Here is an 18754-nt window from a genome sequence, read left to right as displayed (position 1 = left end):
AGAACACATGATAAACTAACATCAAAGATACGATAGCAAGAAACACATGCAAGAAACTAAGTGACAGAAAGAAAGACAACCTGGCAGCATCAGAACCCAGCTCCCACAAAACAGCAAGCAGTGTATACCCCCAATACACCAGAAAAGCAAGATTTGGATTTAATCATACCCCATGCTGATGATAGAGGGACTCAAAAGGCACATATAACTCCCTTCAAGAAATACAGGAAAACACAGAAAAACAAGTAAAAGCACAGGAAAACATAAGCAAACCAAAAAAAGAATTAAACAAAACTATCCAGGATCTAAAATCAAAAATGGAAACAATGAAGAAAACACAAGCATGACAAACATGGAGATAGAAAACCCAAAAAAGAAGTCAAAACTTTAACAAATAGAATACAAAAGATATAAGAGAGAATCTCAGGGATAGAGAATAACATAGAAAGCATTCATACAACAGTCAGAGAAAATGTAAAAATTAAAAATAAAAAATATCTTAACACAAAACATCCAGAAAATCTAGGGCAAAATGAGAAGAACATACCTAAGAATAATAGATGTAGATGTGAATGAAGACTGCCAACTAAAAGATCCAGTAAATATCTGCAAAAAATTAGATCTATATCTATCTATATCTATATCTATATCTATATCTATATCTATATCTATATCTATATCTATATCTATATCTATATCATCTATCTATATCTATATCTATATCATCTATCTATATCTATATCTATATCTATATCTATATCTATCTCTATCTCTATCTCTATCTATCTCTATCTATATCTATATCTATATCTATATGAAAGCTTTGCAACCTAAATGTTCAGAGAAAAAAATTAAAGAAAAGATAGCATTCACAATAGTCACAAACAATATGAAAAACTGTGGTGTGACTCTAACTTAGCAAGTGAAGGACATGTATGAAAAAGCTTCAGATCTCCAGAGAAGTAAATCAAGGAAGATATCAGAAAATGGAAAGATCTCCCATGCACATGGATTGGAAGGATCAACACTGTAAAAATGGCCATCTGACCAAAAGCATTCTAGAGATTCAATGCAATCTACATCAAAATTCCAACCCAAATCTCCATAGAGTTAGAAAGAGCAATGTGCAATTTTATCTGTAATAAAAAAGACCCAGAATACTGAAATACATCCTCAACTACAAGAAAACATTTGTGGGAAGTACCATTCCTGACCTCAAGTTATATTACAAAGCAATTGTCCTAAAAACTGCATGGTATTGGTACAGATATAGGCATGTGGATCAATGAAATAGAATAGAAGATCCAGAAATGAGCCCTCACATATATGGTCACTTTATATTTGACAAAGGAGCTGAAATCATTCAATGGAAAAAGGACAATCTCTTCAACCAATGGTGTTTGTCCAACTGGCATTCAGCATGCTGATGAATAAAAATAGTCCCTTTCTTATCTCCTTGTAAAAAGTTCAAGTGCAAGTGGATCAAAGTTCTCCATATTAAATCAGGTACACTGAAAATATTAGACAAGAAAGTAGAGAAAACCTTAGAACACATAGTCACAGGAGAAATTTTCCTGAATGGAAAAACAATTGTGTGTGCACTAAATTCAAATATCAATAAATGGGGCTTAATGATATTGCAAAATTTCTGTAAGGCTAAGGAAATTGTCAAGAAAACAAAATGGCAGCCAACAGATTGGGAAAAGGTCTTTACCAAACCCACATCAGATGAATGCCTAATATCCAAGGTTTACAAAGAAATCAAGAAGTTAGACACCAGGTTGTCAAGAAAACCTAATAAAAAGTGGAGTACAGAGCTAAACAAAAAGTTCTCAATTGAGGAATATCGAATGGCTGAGAAGTATCTAAGGAAGTGCTTGACATCATTAGCCATTATGGAAATGCAAATCAAAATAACCTTGAGCTTCTATCTCACACCAACCAAGGTAGCTAAGATCAAAAATACAAATGAAAGCAGATGATGGTGAGGATGCATAGAAAGAGGAATACTTCTCCACTGTTGGTGGGGTTGTAAACTGTTACAACCACTCTGGAATTCAGTCTAGCAATTCCTCAGAATATTGGACATAGTACTACTGGAAAACTCAGTCATTCCACATACCCCAGTGAGCTCCAACATACAACAAAGAAACATGCACCACAATTTTCATTGCACCCATATTTATAATAGCCAGAAGTTGGAAAGAACCCTGATGTCATTCAGTAGATGAATGGATACAAAAATAATGGTTTACAGTCATATGGTTTTATGTGGAGGTTCTTGAAACACTTAAATTTGAGAATTGTACAAGGAGATATTAAAGGATTGATTTGCAATCTTATACATGCTGATATCTAGTTGAACTGGCACCATTTATTGAAAGTGTGTCATAATTTTCAATGAATGCTTTCAGCTCCTTCATCAAAGGTCAAGTGATCATAGGTGTATGTGTTCATTTCTTTGTCTTCAATTCTCTTCCAATGATCTAACTGCCTTCCTCTGCACCAATACCATGCAAAATTTATCATGATAGCTTTGTAATATAGTTTGATGTAAGGGATGGTGATTCCCCAGAAGTTCTTTTAATGTTGAGGATAGTTTTTGTTGACAGAAGCCTGATATATTTGTCCCTTGAGAGGCTTTGTCAGAGCCTTACTGAAAAAAGAGTAAGACTCTTGTATCTAACCATCAGATTGATCACAGGCACTCTAATGGAAAAGTCAGAGAAAAGACTGAAGGACCTTAAGGGATTTGCAATCCCACTGGAAAAATAATTAAAATCCAGAAGCCCATAATTCCCACATACTAAACCAAAAAACCAAAGAAGGGACAGATTTATCCAACTACATATGTAGATGGATGGCATTGCTTGGCATCAATAGTAGGAAAAGCTCTTGTTCCCATGAGGGATTGTTTCCACAGTGTAAGGTTATGCAAGGGTGTTTTAGTTGGAAGGAGAGCATGCTCATAGATAAAGGGGGAAGGAGGATGGGAGAGGGCAAAACCAGGAAAGAAGATAACATTTGAAATGTAAATAAATAAACTGTCAAATAAAAATACCGATACAGTTGGAAATGCTTGCAGCTACACATTGGTCTTAATATGACAACCCCAATGAAGGATTGGGTGAGGGGAGCATATAACATTTCAAACGTAAATATAGAGATCATCCAATAAAATAATTTTTAAAAAATTCTAGTTTCATTAGTATAATACCTGTAAGTTGATCAAATAATGATTAATCAATCTGACACAATTCATTAATAATCTTAATATATGTGCATGTTAATTGTAGTAGGGTACGAAATTACATATAAATCTTTCATTCCATATTTACTAAATTCTGTGTCCCAATATATGAACACAGCATCCTCTTTCACAGTCAGACACACACAGGGTACTCAGAGGACAACTCATTCTATAGAGCACTTGACTTAAATAATAAATGGGTGACTATTAACAAATGATTGGAGACCTGTGGCACTTGGTAATTTCACGATTTGATTTAGCAATATTTCTCTCTAGACATAATATTAATTTTCCATGTTCTTTCTGCAGGCATTTCCCTAAAATGATGAATGTCATGAGCTAAATATCAAATAGATCTCATGTTCACTACATTGTGACAGGATTCCCATTGGTAAATTCTATGAAAGCGAAGGCTCCCATGGCATCACTTTGAGTGTGTGACAATCTGCTCTTTGGGGCAACCACATTTTTAGAAACCAGTATTTAGTAATTAGAATACAAGAAATATCAATCTATTCCACTACACTCTCTAATATTGCTTTGTTTGGGCTCTACCCCATGTTTATATGCCAATTTTGTATGTATTACAATGATTTGGTTTGTGTTTTTATGAGGTTTCTGTGGTCAAATTTGTGTGTTAGAACAAATTCTGTGTGATCACAGTCTATTCCATCGGAGGAGTGAGAGTCCTGAAGGCAGCACAGCTGATTGACACAGGTTTAGTAAAGTTGAATGAATTGCTATACTCACTGACCCTCTATCTCTAATGTTTGGGTTTTGTTGTTTTGCATTATTTTAATCTTTCTGAATTGTTATTTTGTTTATGTCTTAACTTGAGTAAAATATGTCTGCTCTTTGTAGAAATGTTATACAATGAACATTATTGGTTCACTATTTAGACATCTTCCTTTTGCCCTGGAGATCACTAGGCCTAGACAAGCATGTAGCTGGATGAGGCCATTGCTCTAGTTAGGATTTTGGAGTCTGCCCTTGAGCTAATTAAAACAACCTGAATGATGCAGGGTAAACAGAGACAACTGACTCAGTGGCCAGAAAGATTGGTCACAGATTCAAGGTCTGCTTTTATTCTAGGCTTAGAATAATCTGAAAACGTAATATAAAAATATGATTTCATTCAGGGTATACTTTTAGAAGAATGGAACTCAATAAGTGAGATAGACTGGCTCATTATATCTCTAATAATAAACTCTGATAGTATTAATGTTTATTCCATATATTTTAACATTTTAATTTTTCATTAATGAAAACAAAAATCGAGGCCTTATTCATGATACTCCCTCCCACCATCACAAATATGTAGCTCAGTGTTGTTACATTAATTTGATGGGTATTTCATTATTCATTGATCTTCACCTAAATTTACATCAAATTATCAAATTGTAATTTTTATTCTATGTACTTTAATGATTTTATTGTATAATATCTAGTAATATAGAAAGAAGACAGTATATGTAAAAATTCATAAAAATTGTGCTCGGGAAGATGGTTAAGTGGGTAGTGTCCTGATTGGTCTTCCAGAAGACCCATTTTTATTTCCATGCAGCTACAACATTGCTTTCAATATTCTGTCACTCTAGGTCTAACAAATCTGAAACACTCACACATATAGAATAAATAACAATGCTTGTAAACTTCTAAGAAATAAATTAAGGTTTAAAAATGACAAATATAAATTAAGGCTATAGAAATATTATTCCAAACACATGATGAATAATAATGAATGAAATCATGGTAATTTAAACTCATTTCTCCTCAGACATTTGCAGCATTTATTGCTGTCCTTAAGGCTCACACAGCAGAGCAAAGATATAGCAGAAAGATATGCAAATAGGCCCTTCCCCTATCGTTAAAAACAGTCCAGCCCTGACCCTGAGGTTCAGGCAGAGAACTCAAGCCCTGCTTCCCTATTCAGTGTTGAGCACTCACAATACATCATTGCACATGATGTTGGGGGTGAAGTGGGTTTTCGTTATTGGTTTTCTTCAAGGTAATTATGGATAAGAAACAACACTGTGTGCCTGAGTAGTCATAGGAGTGACAGTCATCTTGTGTGACAATCTCTTAACCAGGCCCTCTTTGTTTGCAGGTGTGCATTGTGAGGTGCAGCTTGTGGAGTCCGGTGGAGGATTAGTGCAGCCTAAAGGGTCATTGAAACTCTCATGTGCTGCCTCTGGATTCACATTCAATACATATGCTATATGCTGGGTCCGCCAGGCTCCAGGAAAGGGTCTGGAATGGATTGCTCATGTACGAAGTAAAAGTAATAATTATGCAATATATTATAGTGATTCGGTGAAAGACAGATTCACCATCTCCAGAGATGATTCTCAAAGAATGGTCTACCTGCAAATTAACAACCTAAAAACTGAGGACACTGCCACGAATTACTGTATAAGAAACACGGTGAGATATCTTCATTGTGAACCTCTACACAAACCTCCAGTTCAAATACCAATGAGCAGCAGGGGGCGCGCAGTACAAAGGGATCGCATTTCAGCGCTGATGTAGATGTCAAATACTTGATATTTGATTGTTGTATCTGGGCTTTCTCTCTCTATCTGATGTGTTTCAGTGTGCGGGGGGGATATTTAACTTTAAAACTATACACTCTAGAAGTTGATTATGTCTCAAAAATAAAGTTTAGAGTTCACCGTTTTTAGTGACATATTTTATAACAAATATATCACCTAATATTTTTATTTGAAAAAAGACAGAAAGTAAATCTGAATGCCAGAAAGATTTTCTGTGGTCACCAGGTTCAGGTTCTGGGAAATTCTGGACCCCCAGATAGACTTTTTTCTTATACTAACCATCAGGTCAGGCCTAATTAATGAGCATTAGCATTTGAGAGGTAAACAATAGGAAGGAGAAATCAGCCACAGTCAGAGCAAAGCACTGTGAGGTGTCCACTCTTTTCTCATCTTGAGGACTGCACATATGAGGCTTAGAAGTCATACAATTTAAAAAAAAATCAAATTATTTCCATTAATGTATTTCCTGGTTGTGCCTTTGGTTTCTCTGTTCAATTTGAAAATTCAAGTTCTGACAGCTGTGCACTAAGCTCAGAGTCCAGGCTTTCTAGAGCTAAGAAAACTTACCATGTGTCCACGACAGTGTCCTTCCTGTGTGTTTCTGTTGTAGATTCCCAGATTCCTGCTCTGGCTGTGTCTGTAGGGAATTCATTTTCAATATATTTAGGTTTCCAAGTTAATCTGCCTTTGATTTTCATTGACAATAAAGATACACACTTCTTCCTGTGGATCATGATGCAGACATATCCTGTTACCACAACTGAAGCAATTTTCTGCAAAGATGTTTTTGACCATGTTAAATTCTAAGAGGCACTTGAAAATAAAATGTTACATTGTATTTAAATGAATTCTCAACAGGGAAACAAACCACTCTTTAAGATAGCCCCACTGCAGCTCACAGTTCAGATCCTGCAAAAACTGCTATCAATGAATGAACAATACAAGAATCTAGCAGATTGTATGTTCAATAAGGCTAGATGTATGAGTTGGTCTTCGATTTGTGACATATATACACAAGGTTTCTAGTGCTGTGATAAAACAAAAGGACCAAAAGGCACATTTGGCTTACACTTTCAGATCATTGCAATCATTGGAGGAAATCAGCACAGAATATCAAGCAGGACTGGAGATCCTGTAAACAAGAGTTGATGCAGTGACATTTAAGGGTGAGGCTTACTGACAAACTCTATATGGCTTGGTCACCATACTTTTTATATAACACAGGACTGCCAGCTCTGCAATGGTACCACCAACAATGGGTTAGGTCCTCCCTGCACTGATCACTAAATGAGAAAAGTAATTGTATATGGATCTCATGAAGGAATTTCCTCAAGTGAAGCTCCTTCTTTCCTGATGACATTAGCTTGTGCCAAGTTAACAGTACAGTCATTTGTCTTCTTTCTTTTACAACCCAATAGATTTAATTAGAATTTCCTGAATGAGTGGATGAAAATATTGGCAACATACCATTAACTATACGACTGAGGAAAAACAGCACTCCATTCTCCAACAACCATTATTTGTCAGTAATCCTTTAAAGAGCTGAGACCTTGTAATTCTGACTCTGCCCATTATGAAGCAATACTTTTAGTTATTTATTAAACAATTTAAAATATTCAATTACAAAATTTAAATAAATATATGGAAATAAAATTGAGGAATGATAAACACACATATTATTCACTATAGAGGTTTCAAAATTTGTGTCATAACTGACAGATCTGCAAGACAATATGAATCTACAGAAACAGAAAAGCTTCATTTTATCATTCCTTATTAGAAGAAAAGCACGGTAACTATGTGAAGTGTATCTAGATGCATGGGATGTGGTAAGGGCAGATGTGTGTATGTGGGATCTACATAGGTAAACTGAGGAGCTATGTCTAGTAGTCTAGGTTATTGTCTATGGCTAAATTCCAGAAAACCAACTGTATATTACTAAAGACCCAAAGATAGAAGAAAAAGTTTGTGCTTAACATAGTAATTCAAAAAATTGTAAACCATATATAGTTCTATAGCCTGTAAATATGAACACATGTTGTGTGACCAACACTGAAATTATATTATTTCTCATGATATGCATAATCCAGTGGTGTAGGCATGGTCTCATGAATTTGAGATGTGACTCAGCCTGTGGGTTGGGTTTTACTTTGTCGATGGTCTGAATAAGAAATTGTTACTGCACTGATTGTGGCATTTGCCTCCTCTGCATCTGGGAATCAAACCTACAGAAAACATTCTGAATATGTATAATCCAGCATCTGTGACAGGTCTGTGTCTCTCACTGAATTCAGAACTATGCCAGAAATATAAAGATATTCTATTCTATATGGACAAAATTATACACACGAATGAGGACTTGACCTATCTCATTCGGTGTGGAAATCCACCTAGAATAACCAGCAGGTCAAAGATAATACAGAATACAACTTGGGTTGAGTGGGAACAACACTGTGGTTCAGTAATGAACAGGATACAGCTTTGCCCCAGTTCTATGAACATTGAACATTTTGGACTTCAGAAGAAGAATCAAAGACACTACAAAGGTAAAAATATACCCTGTATCAAACTTCTAATGACACTAATGAGTAAACATCTAGGATTTAAATACAGAAAAAGGAAATGTGAGGACTTTATCTGGGAGATACCTCACTGCCTATTTTGATGTTCAAGAAACACAAATCAGGCCTCACACCTGTTGGTGTGGTTTTTGGTAAAATTATGTAAACAGAGACATCTCATAAGACATGTCCAGCTTTTCCCATTGTAACAAGGCCAATTAGGCTCATATCTCTGTCTGAATTTGTACTGTGTGTAAAACTTAAAAACAGAAAAAAAAACATATGTTCTTATGATGTAAAAATTACATTAAGAGTCTGTAGAAGTGATGACACAACATCTGATTTGACTTAATGCCCACCCTCCGAGATAAATCCCATATATAATGCTGCTTGAGTGATGAAGGAACTGAGACTAAACACCCAAAAGACTTTGTGTCAAACCAAAAGGGTTGTTCTACTAAATGAATGTAGCAATATTTAGGATCACAGGTTCCCAGAATCACAGGATTACACAAACAGCTGAACTCAGATGAGTTCTGACACAAACAATAGCACAGGAGGGACAAGATCCAGTTTGAAACAGCAGATAACCAGATGGCTAAAAGTATTCACAAGCACATTAAACAGGAATCAAAGCTACATGGCATTATCAGAACAGTTACATTTGTTCTAGATAGACTCTGATACAGCGACATTAATCTTACAACTAACATTTCTTCCAAAATATCCAAATTTTTCAGATCATTTTTCAATTCAAAGGTAGATTATGTTGAAGGGGAGAATGACCATTGAGGTAAACAGTTCATATATGAAGAGTTGAAATATGAAATGAATGTCAAAAGGTTATTTTAAACTATCTCTCAAATTCCTGTCTTCATTTGAAATAGAAAACTTGGTACAACATTTGTTTTAATAACCACAAATTAGAAATTCTGTGACCAGATTGACATAAAAACACTAAAATTAAAAAATTATATTATAATCAGATGTCACCATTTTTAATTTCAAAGGCCATTGAACTATATCTGAGGCATTTCTGGATTTACGTACACACATTAGCAAATTTTACAGTATTTGTGCATTCCATATTTCAAGTTTCTATAAATATATTTATAGATATCTATGTAGATCATGTATATAACATTATATGTATACCAACAATATCATTGCTTGGACAAAACACCTTTCTATATCATTGAATTCAATATTCAACAATATTGATAATAATCATTTAGTTCCTTCTTATATGGCTGTAAATATTTAAATAAATTTAAATGTACAAATGGTGAAACGAGTTTTAAGCAAAATGATATTACATTTTGTAGATGATGTTTACTTCTTACTATACCTTGTTCCTAAACCAATAGGGACAAAAAGATACAAAATAGAGATCATTGATGGAAAACCTAATACAAGGAGCTAAACTAGATCTAGAAAAAGCCAAAAAATAACAAACAAGAAAACCAAAAAAGAAAGACACATAGACATAATTCTACCTCTAAAAAATAAAATAGCGGGAAATGCCAACAACTATTCCTTAATATCTGTTAGCATGAATGGACTCAATTCCCCACTAAAAAGACATAGACTACGATATTGGATACATAAACAGAATCTAGCATTTTGATGCATACATGAAACTCATCTCAGAGACAAAGAGACACTATCTCAGTAAAAGGCTGGGATAAAAGCTTCCAATAAAACAGCCCCAAGAAAGAAGCTGAGGAGCCATTCTAATATCAAATAAAGTAGATTTTCAACCAAAAGTTATCAAAAAAGATAAGGAAGGACACTTTTTACTCATCACAGGGAACATTTATCAGGATGATTCTCATTCCTTAACATATATGTTCCAGATATAAGAGCTCCCATATTGATAAAAGAAATCTTACTAAAACTCAAAACATACATTGCACCACACAAAATAATACTGGGAGAATTCAACACCAAATCTCATCAGTGGACAGATCATGGAAGCAGAAACTGAACAAGGATGAAGTAAAATTAGCAGAGGTTATGAACCAATTGGAATTAATAGACATCTAAAGAACATTTCACCCTACAACAATAGAATACACCTTCTTCTCAACACCTCAAGGCACCTTCTCCAAAATTGGCCATATAGTTGGTCACAAAACAAGCCTCAATAGATATAAAAAGATTAAAATACTTCCATGCATCCTATAAGATCATTATGGACTAATGATGGTCTTTAATATAAATAAAACAACAAAAAGACCATATACACTTGGAAGATTTACAATGTTCTAAACAAGGATAGCAGGGTCAAAGAAGAAATAAAGAAAGAAATTAAGGATTTTCTAGAGTCAAATTAAAATGAGAGAACAACAAAGCCAAGCCAATGGGATGCAGTTAAAGCAGTACTAAGAGAAAAATTCATAGCTCTGAGTGTCTCCAATATATATATATATGCACTAGCAACTTGACAGCACAGTTGAAAGCTCTAGAACAAAAAAAAGCAGATACAGCCAAGAAAATTAGACGGCAAGAAATAATCAAATTCAGATGCAGAAGACCTGACTATGTAGTTCAGTCTTTGGAATAGATCTAGGCTGGAACTGAAGGGCATAAGAGAGGGAGCTAAAGCTCTTCCTTATGGCCAGTCCTTGGTTCACCTGCAGTAGGCTTTAGCTTGACTTGGTGATGACCAGAGTTTTATGAACACATCTAATCTTCAGAAGATTAGATGGGTCCTCTGTAGGAGAGGCCCTCTCCGTGGATCTTCAAAGGGACAATCCAAGTTTTTTGGGAATTTATTGTCATGATGGAAAGTAAATGAGTAAAACCATATCCAACTTTTCTAAGTTAGCCCTGAATTAAATCCATTTTGCAGGGAGGAGGGTCTGGAAAGAAAAATTCATTGCTAAGTCTCCAAGGCCTTAATTAGGTATCTTATTAAAATGTAAATCAGTCTTGAGCCTATGTGGCCTGTGGTCACTTCCTCAATCTGCTTGAGGCAGTTTCCTCATATGACTGATGGCCACAAATATATGGTGGTTTGTGGCAAGTTACAGAAGCCTTGTTTCCCAGGATCCAGTGCCTATCTTCCATTCAGGTTCACAACAAATTCTAGCCTCAAACAAGGGGACAGTCTGCCTTGCATGCCACAGAACCACACAACTAATGATTAGGGTTTTGGCAAAGACTTTTCAAAACCTGCTTTAATAAGAGTTCTTAGATAGTTTAACATTCCTTTTAACCCACCAACCAGCAGATGTAGTGAAGAAAGGAAAGGTTAATAGAGTAGACCTGTTTATCTAGATATACTGACAAACACTGTCCATGAACAAACAATGGCATTTCAATTCAGCAGATATCATGAGGCTCCACCTACAGGCCTTAGTATGAGAACTCACACAACACTGCCAGAATATCAGTTGAAGCATTTGGTTGAATTTTCCATATGATTTCCCGAGTGGTAGTCCCAGCTTGCAATTCCACATAAAATGGAGGAGTGTTTCTCTTTCTCCACATTCACACCACAATCTGCTGTCACCTGATTTCTTTTATGTTGGTATTTTATCTTTTATTAAAGTAATGGTATGGCTTTATAGAAAAAGCAAGAAAACCATGAATTAAAACACAAGCTACATAAAATCCCAAATGATTCCAAGAAGTGTTCAATGATCTTAGTCAGTCTTATTGGTGTAAAGTGGTGTAAGGTGGATCCTCAGATTTGTTCGATTTGCATTTCCATATGACTAAGAATGTTGAACATTTCTGTACTTACTTTCGACCACTCAGTATTCCTATTTGAGAATTTTTTTAGCTCTGTACCCTATTTTTAATAGGGTGATTTGATTCTCTGAAGTCTAAATTTTTGACTTCTTTGTATATATTAGATATCATCCCTACATTAGATGTAGGATTGGTAAAGGTCTTTTCTCAATCTGTTGATTGCTGTTTTCTAACAGTTTCTTTTGCTTTTCAGAAGCTTTGCTATTTTATGAGGTCCCATTTTTTTGATAGTTGCTCTTGAAACATTAGTCACTGGTGTTCTGTGCAAGTTTTTTTTTCCTCGTGCCCAAGTAATAGAGGATCTTTCCCACTTACTCTTTTATTAGCTTCAGTCATCTGGTTTTATGTGGAGGCCCTTTAAACACTTGGACTTGAGCAAAGTACAAGGATATATGAAAGGATTGATTTGCAATCTTATACTTGCTGACACCCAGTTGAACTGGCACCACTTGTTGAACATGCAACCTAATTTCCAAGGGATGCTTTTAGCTCCTTTTTCAAAGGTCAAGTGATCATAGGTGTATGGGTTCATTTCTGTGTCTTTAATTCTCGTCCATTGATCTAACTGCCTTCCTCTGCACCAATACCATGCAGAATTTATCATGATAGCTTTATAACATAGTTTGATGTCAGGGATGGTGATTCCCCAGAAGTTCTATTAATGTTGTGGATAGTTTTTGTTGACAAAAGCCTGAGAGGTTTTGTCAGGGCCTTACTAAAACAGATTAAGTTTCATGTACCTAACCATCAGAATGATCACAGGGACTCCAATGGGCAAGTTAGAGAAAAGACTGAAGGAGCTGAAGGGGTTTGCAATCACACTGGATTAACAAAAATATTACAATCCAGAACACCAGGATTTCCACATACTAAACCAAAAACCAAAGTAGGGACACATTGACCCCACTACATATGTAGATGGATGGCCTTGCTTGGCATCAATAGGGGGAGAAACCATTGGTCTTATAAAGGATTGTTTCAATATTGTAAGGGAATGCCAGGGTAATATGGTAAGAAGGGAAGCATCCCAAAGAAACAGTTGGGAGGAGGATTGGGGGAGTGGGAAAACAGGAATGAAAATAAAATTTGAAATGTAAATTAAAAAAAAAACTATTTAATAAAAATTACTGATACAGTTGGGGATGCTTGCAGCTTTCTATTGAATAGAAGACAGGGACTCCTATGAAGGTGCTAGAGAACAAACTGAAGGAGATGAAAGGTTTTGCACCCTCATGGGACAAACAACATTATCAAACAATCAAAACCTCCAAAATTCCCATGGAGTAAATCATTAACCATCTAGCACACAAAAAGAGACCATGACTCCAGTTGCACATATAGTAGAGGATAGCATTATCTGGCATCTTTAGGAGAAGAAGCCTTTGTTCCAGTGAAGGTATTTCCTCCAGTGTATTTAAATGTCAAGGTACTGAGGTGGAGAAGGTGATTGGGAGAGGGTGCACATTCATGGAAAAAAGTCTAGGGGAAAATGGATGAGAGTGGAGGGAGAGAGGATAACATTTCAAATGTAAATACAGAAAATACCCAATAAAATAATTAAATATATAACAGTTTCGATAGTATAATATCTGTAAGTTGATCAACTAATTGTTAAATCACATCAGACAAAATTCATTAATAATCTCAATATCTGTGCATGTTAATTGAGGTAGACTCTCAGATTATACATAAATCCTTCATTCCATATTTACTCCCTTCCATGTCCCAATATATAAACATAGCATGTTTTCTCACAGTCTCACACAGGATACTTGGAGGTCAACTTGTTCTTTAGAGCCTTTGCCTTTTAGTAGTAAATGAGTGACTATTAAGCAGCACATAAAGATCTGTGGAGCTTGGTAATATCCTGATTTGATTTATACTTATCTGCAGACATAACCTTAATTTTTCATGTTCTTTCTGCAGGGATTTACCTGAAATGATGTCTGTCTTGGGCTCATCATTAAATAGATCTCATGCTGAATACAATGTGACAGGAATCCCATTGGTAATTTCAATTATGGAGAAGATTCACATGGCATCAATTTGAGTGTATGACAATCTGCTCTTCAGGGCAACCACATCTTTATAAACCACTATTTAGTAATTATGATACAAGGAACATCAAACTATTGCACCACACTCACTCATATTGTTTTGTTTGGGCTCTACACCCTCTTTATATGTAAATTTTCTATGTATTACAATAATTTGTTTTGTGTGTTAGGATGTTTCTGTGGTCAAATTTGTGTGTTAGAACAAATTCTGTGTTATCCATTGGAAAGGCTGAGAGTCCTGAAGGCAGCACAGCAGGTTGACACATGTTTAGTAAAGTTGAATTGATTGCTACACTCACTGACCCTCTATCTCTAAGGTTTGGGTTTTGGTGTTTTGCATTATGGGAAACTTCCTGCATTGTTATTTAATTTATGTCTTTACCTGAGAAAAATATGTCCGCTGCTTTTGAGAAATATTACATGATGAACATTATCTGGTCACTATTTAAAAGTCTTCCTATTGTTCAGGCATACATAAGTATGTAGCTGGATGAGGCTATTACTCAAGGTATCTCTACTGGTAATCTGCTCTTGAGCTAATAACTCAAACAACCTGATTGATGCAGGGTAAACAGACAAAACTGACAGACTCTCAGTGGCCAGAACAAATAGTTACAGATTCAAGGTCTGCATTTCTTCTAGGCTTAGAATAATCAGAAATTGTAGTATAAAACACGATTTTATTCAGGGTATACCTCTAGAAGAATAGAGCTCAGTAATTGAAATAGAATGACTCATTATATCTCTAATAATAGGTTCTGATAGTATTAATGTTTATTCCATATATTTTAACATTTTATTTTTTCAGTACTGATGGTAAAACTAGAGGCCTTATTCATGTTACACCCTCCCACCATCATAAATATACAGCTTGTTGTTGTTACTTTAATTTGATGTGTATTTTATTACTCATTAGTCCTTACCTTAGTTTACATCAAATTATTAAACTGTAATTTTTATTCTATTTACTTCATTGATTTTATTGTATAATATCTAGTAATATAGAAAGAAGACTGTATATGTAAAAATTCATAAAAATTGTGCTCGGGAAGATCGTTAAGTGGGTAGTGTCCTGATTGGTCTTCCAGAAGACCCATTTTTATTTCCATGCAGCTACAACATTGCTTTCAATCTTCTGTCACTCTAGGTCTAACAAATCTGAAACACACATATAGAATAAATAACAATGCTTGTAAACTTCTAAGAAATAAATTAAGGTTTAAAAATGACAAATATAAATTAAGGCTATAGAAATATTATTCCAAACACATGATGAATAATAATGAATGAAATCATGGTAATTTAACTTCATTTCTCCTCAGACATTTGCACCATTTTTTGATGTCTTAAGGCTCACACAGCAGAGCAAAGATATAGCAGAAAGATATGCAAATAGGCCCTTCCCCTATCATTAAAAACAGTCCAGCCCTGACCCTGAGGTTCAGGCAGAGAACTGAAGCCCTGCCTTCCTATTCAGTGTTGAGCACTCACAATACATCATTGAACATGATGTTGGGGCTGAAATGGGTTTTACTTGTTGGTTTTCTTCAAGGTAATTATGGATTAGAAACAACATTGTGTGCATGAGTAGTCGTAGGTGTAAGTGACAGTTGGCTTGTGTGACAGTCTTTTGATCCGATCCTCTCTGTTTGCAGGTGTGCATTGTGAGGTGCAGCTTGTGGAGTCTGGTGGAGGATTAGTGCAGCCTAAAGGGTCATTGAAACTCTCATGTGCTGCCTCTGGATTCACATTCAATACATATGCTATGTCCTGGGTCCGCCAGGCTCCAGGAAAGGGTCTGGAATGGATTGCTCGTATTCGAAGTAAAAGTAATAATTATGCAACATATTATGCTGATTCCGTGAAAGACAGATTCACCATCTCCAGAGATGATTCGCAAAGCATGCTCTACCTGCAAATGAACAACCTAAAAACTGAGGACACTGCCATGTATTACTGTGCAGCAAACACAGTGAGGTATCTTCAATGTGAACCTCAACAAAAACCTTGGTTCCAATACCACTGACCAGCAGGGGGCGCGCAGTACACACAGCAGCATGTGAACACTGATTTAGAAGTAAAATAATTGGTATTTTATATTTTTACAACTTTATTTAAAAAACAAAGATAAATGTACAAATTTTAAGCATTTATGCATAAAAGTATGCTAATACATTTTTGTCAGTTCTTGATTTTTTTAAAGGTTTGATAGTGTGCATTAAAATCTTACTAGTTACAATGAGCATAAAGTACATGTAAATCAAGATGTAACCTGGAAATAGTCAAATTTTTCTTTGTATATAAAGATTATGCATAATGTTTTTTTATTTTTTGGCCTTTGTTTTTTCTTGAACTTCATATAATCTTTGAGTTGTTTCTGGTGTGTTCAGAGCTTTCTAGGGTTAGTATCTCATTATCACTGACTGCATATTTTGTCTGTTCTTTTGTGACTGTGTTATCTCACTCAGGATGATATTCTCTAGATGCATCATTTTTTTAAAGAATTTCATAATGTCATTATTTCTGATAGCTGAGTAGTATCCATTGTGTAAATGCACCACACTTTTTGTATCCATTCATCTACTCAAGGACATCTGGGTCCTTTCCAGCTTCTGGCTCTTATAAATTTGGCTGCTATTTGTTGTACCTGGGCTCTCATATATGCATATCCACATATGAGATGTTTTAGTGTGTGTTGGGTGGGATGTTTAACTTTACTACTGTAGACTTGAGAAGTTGAGCATGTGTCAAAAATAAAGTTGAGTTCACTGTTATAAATGAAATATTTTAAAACAAGTATTTCACCTAATATTTTTATTTGAAAAAGTCAGAAAGTAAATCTGTGTGCCAAAGGGATTTTCTGTGTTCACCAGGTTCAGTTTCTGGGATAGCTCAGGACACCAGATAGACATTTTCCTTATACTAAGCATTAGGGTAGACTGACTTAATGAGAGGTAAAAAGAGGAAGGAGAAATCAGCCTCAGTCAGTATAAATCACTGTGAGGTGTCCACTCGCTTCTTTTCTTGAGGACTGTACATATGAGCCTCAGACGAAATATAGTTAAAAAATCATCAAATTATTTCCAATAATGCTTTTCCTCATCTTGTCTTTGGTTTTTCTGTGCAATTTGAAAATTCAAGTTTCGGCAGCTGTGCAGTAAGCTCAGAGTCCAGGCGTTCTAGAGCTAAGAAAACTTAAGTTGTGTCCAGGACAATGTCCTTCCTGTCTGTTTCTATTTTGGATTCCCCACTCCCTGATCTGGCTGCCCCATCTAGGGAATTCTTTCTCAATATATTTAAAAGTTTTCTGGTTAATCTGCCTTTGATTTTATTTGACAGTAAAGACCCAGACCTCCTTTTGTGGTTCATAATGCAAGCATATACTTTTACCACAACTGAGACAACATTTTGCAAAGATGTTTTTGATCATGTTAAATTCCAAGAGACACTTGAAAATATTACATTGTATTTAAATAATTTCTCAACAGGGAAACAAAACACTCTTAAAGATAGTTCCATTGCAGTTCACAGTCCAGCTATTGAAACAATTACTATCTATGAATAGGCAGTACAAGAATCTAAAAGATTCTTTGTCTAGAAAGGCTGGGGGTATGAGTTGGTCTTCTATATGTGACATATGTACAGGAAGTTTATATTTCTGTGATAAAACACAAGAAGCAAAAGGCACATTTGACTTACACTTTCAGATCATCATAAGTCATTGGCAGAAATCAGCACAGGATATCAAGCAGGTGGGATCCTGTAGACAGGAGCTGAGGCAGTCATATTTGAGGGTGTTGCTTACTTGCTCCATGTGGTGTGGAGAGCAGGTGTGGCAGCAGTCCCAAGATGACGCTTGGGACTCCAGCCTAGTCTTGTGACTAGCACCTGACTTCTTCCTGCCCATGAGATTAGCCACTCCCACCGTGTGAGCTGCTCAGTCTCACACATGATGCGGGATGAGGCCAGATGGTGCGGACCTATGAACTGCAGCCATGTGAATTGTAATGATGAAGTGGAGTTGACAGTGGATATAAGTGACTGTACTTGGGGGACAGGGAAAGAGAAAGGGAAAGGGAAACAGAAAGAAAGACTAAAAGGGACAGCATGATTTTCACTGGCATGCAGTAAGGTTCCTGAATAAACCACTTTGAGAAGAATGTTGTGTCATTTCTCCTTTTCTGCTGGTCAGAGACAGTATTGACAATATGGCTTGGTCACCATACTATTTAAAAGAACACAGGACTATCAGCTCAGCAATGATACCACCCACAATGGCTTAGGTTCTCCCCTCACTGATCACTAAATGAGAAAATGCATTATAGTTTGATCTCATGAAGGTATTTTCTCAAGCAAAGCTTCATCTTTCCTGATTAATTTCACTTGTGCCAAGTAAACAGTACAATAATTTGTCTTCTCTCATTTTTAACCCAATTTATTTTTTAAGAATTCAATGACTGAGTGGATGGAAGTGTTGACAACTTACCAGTATCTATACCACTGAGAAAAAATGGCACTCAATTCTCCAACAATCATTATTTCCCAGTAATCTTCTAGAGACAGCTGACATTTCAT

The 18754-nt window shown here is 35.6% G+C and overlaps 1 gene segment (V, D, J or C); it reads left to right on the top strand.

Moving 5' to 3' along the window:
- Positions 1 to 15685: 15685 nt before the first annotated feature.
- On the top strand, positions 15686 to 16205 carry LOC308418425 (immunoglobulin heavy variable 3-73-like). The segment is given in 2 exons: positions 15686 to 15731; positions 15835 to 16205.
- Positions 16206 to 18754: the final 2549 nt, after the last annotated feature.

The sequence above is a fragment of the Micromys minutus genome, assembly GCF_963924665.1.
Source record: "Micromys minutus genome assembly, chromosome: 1".
Lineage (NCBI taxonomy): Eukaryota > Metazoa > Chordata > Mammalia > Rodentia > Muridae > Micromys > Micromys minutus.
The sequence above is the reverse complement of the archived record's forward strand: the minus strand, read 5'-3'. Positions and strand labels throughout refer to the sequence as shown.